This window comes from Trachypithecus francoisi, unplaced genomic scaffold, assembly GCF_009764315.1.
Source record: "Trachypithecus francoisi isolate TF-2019V2 unplaced genomic scaffold, Tfra_2.0 Lachesis_group0, whole genome shotgun sequence".
In the NCBI taxonomy this organism is placed as follows: domain Eukaryota; kingdom Metazoa; phylum Chordata; class Mammalia; order Primates; family Cercopithecidae; genus Trachypithecus; species Trachypithecus francoisi.
In genome coordinates, this window is record NW_022681453.1 from 109,651,659 (window position 1) to 109,669,820 (window position 18,162).

The 18,162-nt window shown below is 35.8% G+C and overlaps 1 non-coding gene across 1 annotated transcript; it reads left to right on the forward strand.

The window, feature by feature from the left end:
- Nucleotides 1-17,460: 17,460 nt before the first annotated feature.
- LOC117084716 lies at nt 17,461-17,624 on the forward strand. Its single transcript, XR_004437617.1, has one exon. It is a non-coding gene; the product is annotated as a U1 spliceosomal RNA (small nuclear RNA).
- The last annotated feature ends 538 nt before the right edge of the window (nt 17,625-18,162 follow it).

Here is an 18,162-nt window from a genome sequence, read left to right on the forward strand (position 1 = left end):
TTCTGCTTAAAATATACAACACTGAGTTTCATTCAAATATGTAATGCCTTCACAAATAAAAGGTAGCTAGTGTTTCATGTTGCTGTTCAGAAGTTTATTGAAATATGGCAGATAAAATGCTGTAGAGATATTATTATGTTTAATAATTCAGTAGTTGCTTCAAATATGCTATAAAGTGTTGGAATATGGTCGGTTAACTTTAAAATATGGAATAATAAAATAATTGGATTTAAAATTGCTTCATATTACTTTTGTTTAATACAAAGAAAATTCATGTATTAGGTGCACCCTTTTAAATCCTATCAACTTTCTGATTCTTTTTTTTTTTTTTTTTTAATACTTTAAGGTCTAGGGTACATGTGCATAACGTGCAGGATTGTTACATATGTATACTTATGCCATGTTGGTGTGCTGCAACCATCAACTCGTCAGCACCCATCAATTCATCATTTATATCATGTATACCTCCCCAATGCAATCCCTCCCTCCTTCCCACTCCCCATGATAGGCCCCAGTGTGTGATGTTCCCCTTCCCGAGTCCAAGTGATCTCATTGTTCAGTTCCCACCTATGAGTGAGAACATGCGGTGTTTGGTTTTCTGTTCTTGTGATAGTTTGCTAAGAATGATGGTTTCCAGTGGCATCCATGTCCCTACAAAGGAAGCAAACATATCCTTTTTGATGGCTGCATAGTATTCCATGGTGTATATGTGCCACATTTTCTTAAACCAGTCTGTCACTGATGGACATTTGGGTTGATTCCAAGTCTTTGCTATTGTGAATAGTGCCGCAATAAACATACGTGTGCATGTGTCTTTGTAGTAGAATAATTTATAATCCTTTGGGTATATACCCAGTAGTGGGATGGCTGGGTCATATGGTACATCTAGTTCTAGATCCTTGAGGAATCGCCATACTGTTTTCCATAATGGTTGAACTCGTTTACAATCCCACCAACAGTGTAATGTTCCTATTTCTCCACATCCTCTCCAACACCTGTTGTTTCCTGACTTCTTAATGATTGTCATTCTAACTGGTGTGAGATGGTATCTCATTGTGGTTTTGATTTGCATTTCTCTGATGGCCAGTGATGATGAGCATTTTTTCATGTGTCTGTTAGCTGTATGAATGTCTTCTTTTGAGAAATGTCTGTTCATATCCTTTCCCCACTTTTCGATGGGGTTGTTTGTTTTTTTCTTGTATATTTGTTTGAGTTCTTTGTAGATTCTGGATATTAGTCCTTTGTCAGATGAGTAGGTTGCAAAAATTTTCTCCCATTCTGTAGGTTGCATGTTCACTCTGATGGTAGTTTCTTTTGCCATGCAAAAGCTCTTTAGTTTAATTAGATCCCATTTGTCAAATTTGGCTTTTGCTGCCATTGCTTTTGGTGTTTTAGACATGAAGTCCTTGCCCATGCCTATGTCCTGAATGGTACTACCTAGATTTTCTTCTAGGGTTTTTATGGTATTAGGTCTAACATTTAAGTCTCTAATCCATCTTGAATTAATCTTTGTATAAGGGGTAAGGAAAGGATCCAGTTTCAGCTTTCTACTTATGGCTAGCCAATTTTCCCAGCACCATTTATTAAACAGGGAATCCTTTCCCCATTTCTTGTTTCTCTCAGGTTTGTCAAAGATCAGATGGCTGTAGATGTGTGGTATTATTTCTGAGGACTCTGTTCTGTTTCATTGGTCTATATCTCTGTTTTGGTACCAGTACCATGCTGTTTTGGTTACTGTAGCCTTGTAATATCGTTGAAGTCAGGTAGCGTGACGCCTCCAGCTTTGTCCTTTTGACTTAGGATTGTCTTGGCAATGTGGGCTCTTTTTTGGTTCCATATGAACTTTAAAGCAGTTTTTTCCAATTCTGTGAAGAAACTCATTGGTAGCTTGATAGGGATGGCATTGAATCTATAAATAACCTGGGCAGTATGGCCATTTTCACGATATTGATTCTTCCTATCCATGAGCATGGTATGTTCTTCCATTTGTTTGTGTCCTCTTTGATTTCACTGAGCAGTGGTTTGTAGTTCTCCTTGAAGAGGTCCTTTACATCCCTTGTAAGCTGGATTCCTAGGTATTTTATTCTCTTTGAAGCAATTGTGAATGGAAGTTCATTCCTGATTTGGCTCTCTGTCTGTCTGTTACTGGTGTATAAGAATGCTTGTGATTTTTGCACATTAATTTTGTATCCTGAGATTTGCTGAAGTTGCTTATCAGCTTAAGGAGATTTTGGGCTGAGATAATGGGGTTTTCTAAATATACAATCATGTCATCTGCAAACAGGGACAATTTGACTTCTTCTTTTCCTAACTGGATACCCTTGATTTCTTTCTCTTGCCTGATTGCCGTAGCCAGAACTTCCAACACTATGTTGAATAGGAGTGGTGAGAGAGGGCATCCCTGTCTTGTGCCAGTTTTCAAAGGGAATTTTTCCAGTTTTTGCCCATTCAGTGTGATATTAGCTGTGGGTTTGTCATAAATAGCTCTTATTATTTTGAGGTACGTTCCATCAATACCGAATTTATTGAGCGTTTTTAGCATGAAGGGCTGTTGAATTTTGTCAAAAGCCTTTTCTGCATCTATTGAGATAATCATGTGGTTCTTGTCTTTGGTTCTGTTTATATGCTGGATTATGTTTATTGATTTGCAAATGTTGAACCAGCCTTGCATCCCAGGGATGAAGCCCACTTGATCATGGTGGAGAAGCTTTTTGATGTGCTGCTGAATCCGGTTGGCCAGTATTTTATTGAGAATTTTTGCATCGATGTTCATCAGGGATTTTGCTCTAAAATTCTCTTTTTTTGTTGTGTCTCTGCCAGGCTTTGGTATCAGGATGATGTTGACCTCATAAAATGAGTTAGGGAGGATTCCCTCTTTTTCTATTGATTGGAATAGTTTCAGAAGGACTGGTACCAGCTCCTCCTTGTACCTCTGGTAGAATTCAGCTGTGAATCCATCTGGTCCTGGACTTTTTTTGTTTGGTAGGCTATTAATTGTTTCCTCAATTTCAGAGCCTGCTATTGGTCTATTGAGGGATTCAACTTCTTCCTGGTTTAGTCTTGGAAGAGTGTAAGTGTCCAGGAAATTATCCATTTCTTCTAGATTTTCTAGTTGATTTGCGTAGAGGCGTTTATAGTATTCTCTGATGGTTCTTTGTATTTCTGTGGGGTCGGTGGTGATATTCCCTTTATCATTTTTTATTGCATCTATTTGATTCCTCTCTCTTTTCTTCTTTATTAGTCTTGCTAGCGGTCTGGCAATTTTGTTGATCTTTTCAAAAAACCAACTCCTGGATTCATTGATTTTTTGGAGGGTTTTTTGTGTCTCTATCTCCTTCAGTTCTGCTCTGGTCTTAGTTATTTCTTGCCTTCTGATAGCTTTTGAATGTGTTTGCTCTTGCCTCTCTAGTTCTTTTAATTGTGATGTTAGAGTGTCAATTTTAGATCTTTCCTGCTTTCTCTTGTGGGCATTTAATGCTATAAATTTCCCTCTACACACTGCTTTAAATGTGTCCCAGAGATTCTGGTATGTTGTATCTTTGTTCTCATTGGTTTCAAAGAACATTTTTATTTCTGCTTTCATTTCGTTATGTACCCAGTAGTCATTCAGGGGCAGGTTGTTCAGTTTCCATGTAGCTGAGCGGTTTTGATTGAGTTTCTTAGTCCTGAGTTCTAGTTTGATTGCACTGTGGTCTGAGAGACAGTTTGTTATAATTTCTGTTCTTTTACATTTGCTGAGGAGTGCTTTACTTCCAATTATGTGGTCAATTTTGGAATAAGTGTGTTGTGGTGCTGAGAATAATGTATATTCTGTTGATTTGGGGTGGAGAGTTCTATAGATGTCTATTAGGTGCACTTGGTGCAGAGATGAGTTCAATTCCTGGATATCCTTGTTAACTTTCTGTCTCGTTGATCTGTCTAATGTTGTCAGTGGAGTGTTGAAGTCTCCCATTATTATTGTATGGGAGTCTAAGTCTCTTTGTAAGTCTCTAAGGACTTGCTTTATGAATCTGGATACTCCTGTATTGGATGCATATATATTTAGGAGAGTTAGCTCTTCCTGTTGAATTGATCCTTTTACCATTATGTAATGGCCTTCTTTGTCTCTTTTGATCTTTGATGGTTTAAAGTCTGTTTTATCAGAGACTAGGATTGCAACCCCTGCTTTTTTTTGTTCTCCATTTGCTTGGTAGATCTTCCTCCATCCCTTTATTTTGAGCCTATGTATGTCTCTGCATGTGAGATGGGTCTCCTGAATACAGCAGACTGATGGGTCTTGACTCTTTATCCAATTTGCCAGTCTGTGTCTTTTAATTGGAGCATTTAGTCCATTGACATTTAAGGTTAATATTGTTATGTGTGAACTCGATCCTGCTATTATGATATGAACTGGTTATTTTGCTCGTTAGCTGATGCAGTTTCTTCCTAGCCTCGATGGTCTTTACATTTTGGCATGTTTTTGCAATGGCTGGTACCGGTTGTTCCTTTCCATGTTTAGTGCTTCCTTCAGGGTCTCTTGTAAGGCAGGCCTAGTAGTGACAAAATCTCTAAGCATTTGCTTATCTGTAAAGGATTTTATTTCTCCTTCACTGATGAAACTTAGTTTGGCTGGATATGAAATTCTGGGTTTAAAATTCTTTTCTTTAAGAACGTTGAATATTGGCCCCCACTCTCTTCTGGCTTGTAGAGTTTCGGCTGAGAGATCTGCTGTTAGTCTGATGGGCTTCCCTTTGTGGGTAACCCGACCTTTCTCTCTGGCTGCCCTTAAGATTTTTTCCTTCATTTCAACTTTGGTGAATCTGGCAATTATGTGTCTTGGAGTTGCTCTTCTGGAGGAGTATCTTTGTGGTGTTCTCTGTATTCCTGAATTTGAATGTTGGCCTGCCCTACTAGGTTGGGGAAGTTCTTCTGGATGATATCCTGAAGAGTGTTTTCCACCTTGGTTCCATTTTCCCCTCACTTTCAGGCACCCCAATCAGATGTAGATTTGGTCTTTTTACATAATCTCATACTTCTTGCAGGCTTTGTTCATTTCTTTTTCTTCTTTTTTCTTTTGGTTTCTCTTCTCGCTTCATTTCATTCATTTGATCCTCAATCGCTGATACTCTTTCTTCCAGTTGATCGAGTCGGTTACTGAAGCTTGTGCCTTTGTCACATATTTCTCGTGTCATGGTTTTCATCTCTGTCATTTCGTTTATGATCTTCTCTGCATTAATTAGTCTAGCTGTCAATTCTTCCACTCTTTTTTCAAGATTTTTTGTTTCTTTGCGCTGGGTACGTAATTCCTCCTTTAGCTCTGAGAAGTTTGATGGACTGAAGCCTTCTTCTCTCATCTCGTCAAAGTCATTCTCTGACCAGCTTTGATCCATTGCTGGTGATGGGCTGCGCTCCTTTGCAGGGGGAGATGCGCTCTTATTTTTTGAATTTCCAGCTTTTCTGCCCTGCTTCTTCCCCATCTTTGTGGTTTTATCTGTCTCTGGTCTTTGATGATGGTGACGTACTGATGGGGTTTTGGTATAGGTGTCCTTCCTGTTTGATAGTTTTCCTTCTGACAGTCAGAAGGACTGTCTGTTGGTCTGTTGGAGATTGCTTGAGGTCCACTCCAGACCCAGTTTGCCTCTGCTGAAAATGCAGAAATCACCGGTCTTCTGTGTCGCTCGCCCTGGGAGTTGTAGACTGGAGCTGTTCCTATTCGGCCATCTTGCTCCGCCCTACTTTCTGATTCTTAGAGTTCTTAAAAAGAATATTGTAATGACTGAACAGAAACATTATATCTGATTTTGTACTAGAAAATTGAAGCAGCATGGGATCACGGTTAAGTAAGAACTTTATAGCAGTAGCAAATAGTTACATGATTACTGAAGTATAGCTGTCACTGGAAATAGAAACCTGCAAGGAGCCTATCATAAAAATAGCAATTTCAGATTCACTAGTGTTTAAAGTTAAAGCTTAGTAATTCATTGTGGATGTATTTCCTTAATGGTTTCAGGAATGTCTCCTGCTTTCACTGAGCGTTTTCACTTTGTTTCTTATGTCTTTCCTTTCATAATGAAAAAGTTGTATTTTCAGATTGGTAAAACAATTGTTAGGACTTTGTGAACAAAACACTGAAAAAGTTTTGTATCATGAAATAATGATTAGTCAATTTTATTTATTGTTATAACAGACTCTCTTAAAATTCACTGGCAGATGATTCACATTATGTTAGGTAAACCAATTTAATCAACAGTTTCCTCTTCTGACATATAATTAGCTGATGGATGAATTTAATTAGAGGTGTAAAAAACCTTCAGATAAAAGTGTTTATGGAAGAAAATAATGGCTATTAAACTCTATTTATGGAGTTTTCCATACATGTGTTACTGTCTTAAGAAGTTGAAATGAGATTTAAGAAATTGAATAATATCTAGAGAAAAATATAACATTTTTTGTTTTTTGTTTTTGTTTTTTGTTTCTTTTTTTTACAATTTGGTTTACCATGAAAAGCATTTTGACAAACGTGTCTGTTGCCATGCAATATTGCTGAGGGACATTGACAAAATTCATTTCTAAAATATTTAGGAGAGTTTATAAAAATAACCACAGTTTGAGATAATACTGAACACAAACAGTAATAAATAATTATATTGAAAAGGTTTAGGAGAAAAGATAATCAGTTTGGTAATTAATAAGATTTTTCTCACATAATATTTTAAGTACTAGAAGAATATGGTTCAATGATAACTTGTATGTAAGGCACTTTTCTTGTCAATACTGAATACAAAAGCATAATTATCACATAATATAGACATTCTTTTATTAAATATTTTTAAGAATTTATTTTTAAAATAATGTTTATTTAGAAAACTCTAAAGACTCTACACACACACACACACACACACACACACACAAACATTAAAACTGATAAATGAATTTAGTAAATTTGCAGGCTATGAAACCAATCTACAAAAATCAGCAGCATTTCTACATGCTAGCAGAGAACAATCTGAAAAAAGAAATTAAAGGACAGGCGCAGTGGCTCACACCTGTAATTCCAGCACTTTGGGATGCCAAGGCGGGCGGATCACCTGAAGTCATCAGTTTGAAGTACGCCTGGCCAACATAGTGAAACCTCGTCTCTACTAAAAATACAAAAAATACAAAAATTAGCAAGGCATAGTAGTGTGCACCTGTAGTCCCAGCTACTCTGGAGGCTGAGGCAGGAAAATTGTTTGAACCTGGGAGGTGAAGGTTGCAGTGAGCCAAAACTCAAGCCACTACACTCCAACCTGGGGTACAGAGTGAGACTCCATCTCAAAAACAAACAAACAAACAAAAACAATCCCATTTACAATAGCGAAAAATATCTAGATCTGAATACTCTTCACAGAAAAAATAATTCAAAGTTTTATATGAAACCATGAAAGACCTCAAATAGCAAAAGCAAACCTGAGCAAAAGAACACAGCTGGAGGCATTGCTTTACCTGATTTCAACTTATGCTACAGAACCATAGTAACCAAAAATGTATGGTCCAAGTATAAAAACAAATAGACCAGTAGAATGGAAAAGATAATCCAGAAATAAATCTACATATCTACAATGAACTCATTTTCAGCAAAAGCACCAGGAACACACATTGAAGGAAGGTCTGTCTCCTCAGTAAGTTGTGCTGGGAAAACTGGGTATCGATGTGCTGAAAAATTAACTACACCCCTATCTCTCACCATACACAAAGATCAAATCAAAATGGATGAAATTAATAAATGAGAGCCCTGAAACTGTGAAATTCCTGGAAGAAAACTTTGGAGAAATACCTTAGAAATTTTGTCTGGGCAAAGATTTTCTGAGTGAGACCACAAAAGCACAAACAACTAAAACAAAAATTGACAGATGGGGTTACATCAAGCTAAAAAGTTCTCCACAGCAAAGGAGAAAGTGAAAAATCGAGAAAGTGAAGACACAAACAACAGAGTGAGATAAATTATTTGCAAACTATCCATCAAATAAAATTTTAATAACCAGGATATATAAGGAACTTAAAAAAAACTCAATAGGAAAAATATCCAATTAAAAAAGTGGGCAAAATATCTGAATATATATTTCTCAAAAGAAGACAGACAAATGACCAATAGGTATATGAAGAAACGCTCAACATCACTAATCATCAAGTAAATATAAATCGAAGCCACAATGAGATATCATCTCACTCCAGTTAAAATGGTTTTTATGAAAAAGACAAAAATGTTTGTATACTGTTGGTGGAAATGTAAAGTTGTACAGTCACTATGGAAAATAATATGGAGGTCCCTCAAAAAAACTAAAAATAGAACTACCACATCATTGAGCAATTCCACTGCTGTGTATAAATTCAAACTAAAGGAAATCAATGTATCAAAGAGATGTTTGCATCTCCATGTTTGTTTCAGCACTATTTACAACTGCCAAGAAATTGAATCAATCTTAGCATCCATCAATGGATGAATGGATAAAGAAATGTGCCATGTGAACAGAATGGAATATTATTCAGCCATAAAAAAGAATGAAATTCTGTCATTTGCAGTAACATAGATGGAGCTGGAAAATATTGTTAAGTGAAATGAGACAGGCACAGGAAGACAAATATCGCATGTTCTCATTTGTATGTGGGAGCTAAAAACTTGATCTCATGGAGGTAGCAAATAGAATAGCGGTTAACAAAGCCTGGGAAGGGTAGTGGAGAGCAGGAGATGAAGAGTGTTAATTAATAAGTAAAAAATTATATTTGATAGAAGGAATATGTTCTAGTGTTTCATAGCACAATAGAAAAACTATAGTTAAAAATAATGTATTGTGTATTTATAAACAGCTAAAAGAGTTTTGAAATATTTGCAACACAAAGAAATGATAAATGTTTGAGGGGATAGATATCTCAATTACCCAGATTTAATTATTACACATTGTATACAGGTATCAAAATATCATATGTACTCCATAAATATGTACAATTACTATGTATCCATAAAAAACTTTAAATAAAAAATGAAATTATAAAATTATTTACAATTTTACTGCTAACAAGGATAAGAAACTTTCCTCAATATATCCATAGGTATTAGTTTTCATGTGTTTTTATAGATAATACTTTAATTACATACGAAGCACATGATATGTTCTGTAACTATTAAGAAAATAGAATATAGGATAGAAATATAGAAGTATATGTATTGGAATTAATATAAATAGAAATTTATATGTAAAGAATAAAAATCATTATTTAATGTTTTCTAGCATTATTTGGTGTAATTGATATAAGGTTGATTTTGGAGTCAAACTGAAAAGTAATATTTTATTACTAGAAGATAAGTCATTTTGTTTGATAGAGCAGTGCTATTTGTTTCAGAGAATTAGTTCAATGTTTAAAAAAAAAGCAAAAAAAAGCAAAATACTCTCCCTCCCCTTCCCCGTAACCTCAAGTACCTAATGCCTGCAGGGCTTAAAACCTAGATGACTGGCTGATAGGTGCATGTATACCTACGTAACAAACCTGCATATTCTGCACATGCATCCTGGAAGTTAAAGTAAAATAAAAAATAAATTTAAAAAGACAAAATAAAGGGCAAAAAAGCTGCTTATGGAAATAAAAGTGTCCAAATTGTTAATTAAAACAATATTCTAATATCTACAAATCTTGTCTCCATGCGTCATTCAGTATAATTTATAACCACATTATTCTACAGTTTGCATTTCTATTCTAAACTTCTCACTCTTTCTAAATAGTCTATGATCCTACATTCCCCCATGCTTTTATATTCGGTTATTGCAGGATGGGAAGTTCCTTAATTACATTTCCCCACACATATTGACTACCCTTTAAGACATATCTCAAAATGTCTAGTCCTCCAAAATGTCTTTCCTGATTCTTAATTAAAATCTTTCTTTTTATATCCATAGCACTTTGCTTGTTCCTCTATTCAGAGCAAATTTTAATATGGTGATTCATGGAACAGAATGGTGACCTGTCATTAATCTCACTTGTATGTACCAAAAAGTTTGAAGGAAAGGCAGAAGAGAAAGGTAATAATTAAGATGAGATGGACATATCAATAAATTAGATATCCTTTTTTAAAGTACAATTCTACTTTTATGAATTTACTTTAAAGGAAATAAAAATATATGTCTACAAAGATAATCAAACCCGAATGATTGTAGCAGCTTGACTTATATATATCAGAAATAATTCCAGTTTTGATTTATAGAAGAAGGGACAGTCACACTGTTATTTCCATAAAATACAATAAAAGGCCACTCAATAACACAAAGAAACAAATTTATAATACACATACCAACTTGGATGAATCTTATGGATATTACACTAATTGAAACAAATTTAAAAAGAAATATACATCTGCTATTGTTCCTTTTACGTAAAGTTCTAAAACAAAAACAAATAACCTGTAGTAAAAATATTCAGAAAAGTGGTGGAGGTGGGTGAATGAGAATAAGTAGAAAGGAATTATTGCGATGATGGAAATATTCAATATATTGATAGTGTATGGGGTGCATGGGTATATGTAATCATCAAAATGTATTAAATTATTCATTTAAAAATACATTTAATAAAACTATACAAATTTTCCTTTTAAAAGAACTATCAACAAATACAAATTTTATTTAGTATGTTTACATTTTTCAGCAGTATAAGTTGTCAAATGTAAAAGTATTTTCCATTTATCAAGGCATTAGATAAGAAATAAATATATAAAAATATTACAAGTCAGAAGAGCATTACGAATATGCAGAGAAGACTAGAATATACCCTGTGGATACCCTGTGGATTGAAATTAGAGCTATTTACATGAATTCATTACACACACACACACACACACACACACACACACACAAACTTATTGAGAAATAATTATTAATGAGTCTCTTGTGTTTTTTACCTTATTCTGAGGGGGGAAAAAATGTCTTAAAGACATCTGTTTCAGTTATCTATCCAAAGATATTTTATAGCAAAAAGCCTTGTAGGATAAACACAACGCTTCCCTCTCTCCCTCTGGGTAGAAGACATATTTGCTTTCCGATCAGATTAGTAAAGATAATGTCTCACTCAAGTGCAAAGTTGGGGCACGTTTTCTTCAGCTCCTTTGTAATGGTGAGGTTTCCCAGAAGTCAAGTTTCCTCAGTGATGACATAAATCTACTGTGTGGGAAGCATCCACCTGGACCAACCTACAAATCGGCCCCCGGGGGAAGCTCATGCTTCCTGCTGTGAGAAATAAATCCAGGAATTCTGGGTCTTCTGTCTGCATTTATGAACCTGTGCAGGTTAATTTCTTAGTTTCCAAGTAGAGTAAAATCTCAGAATCCACAGTTTCTGACATACACATATATTTTCTAAATTTTTCTGTTGAGATGACCTATAACCAAGGAAATAAAATAATCCTGATTATGCCTAGCATGCGGATCCTGATGTTTACACACTCTTTCACATTCAAAGGAGGCATGACTTCTTTAAGAAATTGCTGAATCTAGTGCTGGTATCCTGACAGACAGTAGAGAGGAAAAATCTTCCCAATGCACGGAAAAATTAAGGAAGTGCTAAAAAATTGATGGTAGTAAACCTTAATCAAGTGATTATATTTTAACATTACTAATTTGAGAATGAGTCAATATCACTTGTCTCCCAATACCTGTATATGACACTGAGAAGGACACATCGCTTTAGTAGAATTCCTGCCTAAATTATATCACCTAAATGTAATCATGTGAAAATATCAATACAAGACATCCTGCAATATAAAAAGCCTGTGCATTAAGAAAAATAAAGGTCACAAAAAAAAGAAACTCTGAGGAATCAGTCTAGACAGAATGAGCCTGTATCATAATTACCCGTTATAGATGGGGTATTGATGGCCTGCCAAGTCATAATATCTACTAAATCCAGCATAAGATGGAAATGGTGCAACTTAGATTAAGCATGACTAGGACCATAAGAGGCAAGTAAGCTACATGAGTTGGTAGCAAAGACTGCCATACATTTGTATCATTACCCTCCCAGGGCTTGGACTTATTGCCACATTGGGTGGTCCATCTGAGTAGCTGAAGATGGACGTAAAGCCCAAACTAGGTTTATGGGTGGGTTGGCCTAATAGGCATGAGCAAGCTGAAAAAGTATAGTAGCAGCCTCACAACCACATTCTGGCATGGCCCTGAGTGCTATTAGAGGGGAGAAATCTTCCCAACAGTCAGAGCTGAGAGCAGTGCACCTGGTCACCTAATTTGTGTGTAAGAAGACGTGGCCTCAGGTGAGAATATATATATATATATATATATTCTCTGTAAGTGGCAAATGCCCTAACTTGGTCAGAGGTCTGGAAGACAAAAGCCTAGAACATTGGAGGAAAGAAAGTCTAGGATAAAATTTCATGTGCAAATATATGGAAGTGCTCAGAAAGTATGAAGTATTTATATCACATATTAATGTCCAAATATCTCTCTCTCTATCTATACTCAAATGAACAAGTGCTGGGCAACTAGTAGACCAGAGGTCAGCAAATATTTTCTGTAATGCACAGATGATAACTATTTTAGTATTTTAGCTTTTTCAGGCTACATATTATCTCTGTCACATATTTGTTTTTGTTGCTTGTTTGTTTACAAGCCATTAAAAATATGAAAACCATTCTTAACTCCTAGTCTGTAAAAAAAAAAAAAAAAAAATAGGATACAGGCTAAATTAGGCCTGTGGATCATAGTCATCCAACTCCTGAAGTAGACAAATGACTCAATCAGTTGACATTAGCCAGCCTTTGTCATCAGCTACTTTAGAACTAGCACTATGGGTCAATAAGTAGTGTGGCCACAGTGGCTGAAGGGAGTCCAGGTATACAGGTGGTAGAGAGGAGATAATCCCTGATGAGCTGAAGAAGAATATTTTGGGAAAGGATATGTAAATTAAGCTCAGTAGCTTTTATATTGGGTTGGCTGGGGAAAAGCCTGATGGTCGAAATGTAATATATATTTTTTTTATAAAATTGAATATTACTGTCTTCGACATGTGATTAGAATCACAATTGCCTTTAGATGCATATTTACCATAGCCTACATTTCTTGCTTACTCAGTTCTTGCTTCCACCTCCATGAATCTTCTTTTAGAAGCGTAAACTGAGTTAACAAACTGCTAAATGAAATATGTTCTATGTACCAACTTGGAAAATTATACGTGTGTATTATAAATACTGAGTACACAATACTTGAATTCACTCACATGCCAAAATGAACATTATGAGACTGTAAGAGTTGGACTCCAACACTTTTCTCCTCACTCTAGTTTTTTTCCACATCCTGAGGTGCCTTGCACACATGTATAAGGGGACCCACATCTGCCCACAATCTTAAAAACAACCATGATTGGTCAGGTGTGATGGTTCACACGTGTAATCCCAGCACTTTGGGAGGCCAAGGTGGGTGGATCACTTGAGGTCAGGAGTTCGAGACCAGCCTGACCAACACGGTGAAACTTCGTCTCCACTAAAAATAAAAAAATTTGCTGGGCACAGTGGCATGCTTCTGTAACCCCATCTACTCGGGAGGCTGAGGCAGGAGAGTAGCTTGAACCCAGGAGGGGAGGTTGCAGTGAGCTGTGATTGCACAACTGCACTCCAGCCTAGGTGACAGAGTGAGACTCTATCTCAAAATATATATATTTCACTGGAAGATATATATATATATATCTTCTTCAAAATACATATTATTTACTCTATTACTCTGATGTTTGTAACAAATGTCTGCTGATTGTTTGGTACTGTTCCTTCTAGGATATGGAGTTCAGCATGCTGGAAGGAGCTAAGTATAGGTTTCACTGAGTATAGGTTTAGCTTACAACTCATTTACAGTGAAATGGGTATGGACATAAACAAATGTTGATTCTCCAGCCTCAGCCTCCCTAGTAGCTGGGATTGCAGGTGCCCACCACCATACCAGGTTAATTTTTTGTATGTTTAGTAGAGATGGGGTTTTACCATGTTGACCAGGCTGGTCTTGAATTCCTGACCTCAGGTGATATGCCCACTCCGGCCTTGCTGGGATTACAGGCATAAGCCAACACGCCAGGTCCTTTAAAAAAAAAAAAAAAAAAAAAAAAAAAATCCCTAGTGCCGTTTAACTTATGAGCGGTTACAGACACAAATATTTTAAAATAACATTGGTTCCTCTATGTAGAGTATTGTAGCCAATTTTTAACGTTTTACTTGTTCTTGCAATCTATTCAATACCTCATTACAAATATTTCCTGATCACTCATTATATATAAGACATGTTCTAGACAGAGGTGACATACTATGTGCTGTATTCAAAACAATGAAAGAATTTGCATATTTTCATGAGGAATCTACCATCTAGGAGTACCTTCAAACTGCAATATCACTGAGCCATAGGCTATCTTTTGATAGATCTCAAAAGTTAAGTTCTATATTCAGACTGGAAACACAAAAATGTGAAATTTTTGTTTTCTTCTTATGTGTGCAATGTTATTAATGCAAATGTACAGATGAGAGTAATCTACTTTATCGAAAATACACAGGGAAGCAAGACTGTTAGAAACTGGGGATTCCTGCTATATTCCACAAGGTCATAAAGAAGACACCTTATTTTTCACAGACATTAAGAATAAAATGTCTTTAAAATAAGATGATTAATTCTATTCTAGGAGAGAAATAAATCCACTTATGTAAAACAAGAACATTTTACTTTGTGGATTTTGAGTATTGGACATATTGGTGTTAGACCAATGGATGAGTAAATTAAGCTGAATACTAACAAAATAATAAGTATCTAAAAACTTTGTTAAATGCAATTTTGATCAGGTCAAGGGTTTTGAGAAACACAAATTTGAAGCATAAAAAGTAGAACTATTTTTGTACCTCTTATGTTTATGCATGAGTGTACCATATTAAGGAAATGGTCAAAAATTAAGTTATAAACGTTGTCATAATAAAAGGTTATAAATCAACACTAGTCACAAGATCAAAGAGGAAACAAAATGTTAGAAGAAAAGGTTTTAAAGAAATTCTAAGTGTCCTAGGTAAGTCTCCTGATGGTTTTGAAGTACATACCAAGTGTTTCTTAATTTTAAACTTGCAACTCTTTTTTTTTTTTTTTTTTGAGGTGAAGTCTCACTCTGTTGCCCAGACTGGAGTGTAGTGGCTCTATCTCAGCTCACTGAAACCTCTGCCACCCAGGTTCAAGTGATCCTCCTGCCTCAGCCTCCCGAGTAGCTGGGATTACAGGCTCCTGCCACTGTACCCGGTTATTTTTTATTTTTTTGTATTTTTAGTAGAGACAGTTTCATCATGTTGGCCAGGCTGGTCTTACACTTCTGACCTCGTGGTCCACCCACCTCAGTCTCCCAAAGCGTTAGGATTACAGGCGTGAGCCACCAAGTCTGGCCGACTTGTCACTCTTAATTGCATAATTAATAAGGCATTTTAAGTACCCTCAAAAAGAGTTGGTAAACATTATAGATTTTCACCAGGGTGCCACTTTATTATAGTTTAACTACTTTGGAGACAGATTTTCATGAAGATGAGCCTCAATGCAGTTGGGTGGGACCAGAAATTCCTCTATCACAATTCATTTTTTTTTTTTTTTGAGACGGAGTCTGGCTCTGTCGCCCGGGCTGGAGTACAGTGGCCGGATCTCAGCTCACTGCAAGCTCTGCCTCCTGGGTTCACGCCATTCTCCTGCCTCAGCCTCCCGAGTAGCTGGGACTACAGGCGCCCGCCACCTCGCCTGGCTAGTTTTTTGTATTTTTAGTAGAGAGGAGGTTTCACTGTGTGAGCCAGGATGGTCTCGATCTCCTGACCTCGTGATCCGCCCGTCTCAGCCTCCCAAAGTGCTGGGATTACAGGCTTGAGCCACCGCGCCCGGCCTCATTTTTGTTAACACACAGATGAAATAAACAAGATCGAAGTGAGATAATGAAGCTCACACCATTGTTTTCTAGGTGACATCTCTTCCATTGCACATGATGTTTGGTTTCCAGTGATAGCAGCATCTTCCACCGCCTATTCTTTCTATTTAAAACAGGATGCTTTAAAAACGGGACATTTCAAGGTTAAACTTTTCTACTTCTAACATAATATTTTAAAAGATCTTATATATTTCACTAAAAAATAATCATTGTAAGAATCTGGAAGGAACAGTAGGAAATCTTTTGGGTAGGGAATCATGTCTATTTTCCCTGAAATAATATGTGCATTCCTGACCTAATATGCGCATTCCTGACCTTGTGGTTATACTTGCTTTAATCTACTTTCATTTTTTGAGAGGATTGGGTGAAAGGTCTATCTGTCCTTATCTGACCTGTGGAGCTTAGTTTTACTGATTGAGGATAAAACTCACCTGCATCTGCCTGCTCCTTTTCATCCTCCTATTGCTTTTTTTCTTTCCCTTCCTGAAAAAAAGTCATTTGCCAATATCTACTTCAAATGCTAGAGCCTAGTGTTACCCTGCTTCCACTCATAGTACACTTCAGCAAGGAGCAGATGATGTGCAATCGCATTCTTAGGTATGATGCTGGATTTGGGCAGAACTGCTAGAATAAAATTCCCTGGAAGATCACCGGGCACCAGATCTTACAAATAAAGATGTTCTTTAAATAAAAATAAAATAAAATAAAATAAAATTTATCCAGTCTCATCAGCTGCTTAAAAAATCAATAACATTTTATTTTAAATCAGTAACTTGCCTAATATTATTTAAATTATTCAGAATATTCTTCATATGATAAACAACTTTAATTATAGTTAACCCAATAAACTTTGGCTAATCTATAAAATGTCACTGTCAGTTGGTAGATTATTATAAATAGTTTTATTAACTTATAGATAGATTAACTTATTTACATGATATAAATAATAACTGCTAAAATTTATTTGAAAAATGAAATGATGTTATAAAATGTTTATGTTTGAAAATAAGCATGTAAATTTCCTATTGCATGTGCAAACATGAAAAATCTGTGTAAGATGAAATAAATGACTGAGCTTGTGCAATAAATATGTGTATTTAAAGATGTATAGAAGAATTATTCCTGGATGTGTTTGTTGAGAAATTAATTTCTCTAAGTGACATTTTATGTTTTAGGATGGCCGAGTCAGGAAAGAGTTCTCTAACCTTTATTACTCAATTAAGATATAACATCTGAATTCCTCCAGGATGGATTGAGCTAGAAATGTCAAAAGAGCAAGGGGCAGCTAGTGGTATATCATGAAATCATGGGTGAAATGTTAATCAATGCAATTCTCTCATGAAGATAAGTGGTGATTGGAAGAATATATGGCAATGATTTAAGAAAAATGGCTAGTGAGCAGAACAAATGGTATTGTTTATGGGGAAATAATCCTAATCATAATAAACTATAAGTAATGGATCATTTAATCTTGGCAAACACATTATGAAATATTTCACATATGTTATCTCATTAAATTACTGCACCACTTACCTGGCAGGGGAGATACCATGATCACGAAGGTGGTTTTCCCAGGGCGAGGCTTATCCATTGCACTCCGGATGTGCTGACCCCTGCGATTTCCCCAAATGTGGGAAACTCGACTGCATAATTTGTGGTAGTGGGGGACTGCGTTCGCGCTTTCCCCTGAAAAAAAAAAAAAAATTACTGCACCAAACTTATAATTAAAATAAAGAACTAAAGAAACTAAGACTTAGGGAATTTAAGTAAAGTATCCATGTTCTCAGAATGTTTTGAACCTAGAATTTATTCTAGACTTCCAGTGTGTACACATAACTGATATCTACTGCCTCCTTAGCCACCATAGCACACTATACTATCTTCTATTTGTATTGTTTCGCTAATATTCTATATTCTACATATCGTGATAGAGCAAATATGATCTCAGATATTTTCTACAGTTTGGTATTTTATATTCAGACATTTTATACAGTTTGGTAAAATTAATTTACACTAATAAATTAATTCACTGAAACAAATACTTTATTTTTCTGGCACAAATGTCGTTTAATCCAATGCTGTCTGTTCATTGTCTGAAGCCCTGAAGCTGCAAGTAGGCTGTTGTAATTAATATACAGGAGACTATGTTTAAGAAACATGCCTTAAAATTATAATTATCAGATTCAAGTTGATACTGTGTCATAATCACATGACATTTCCCTAGTCT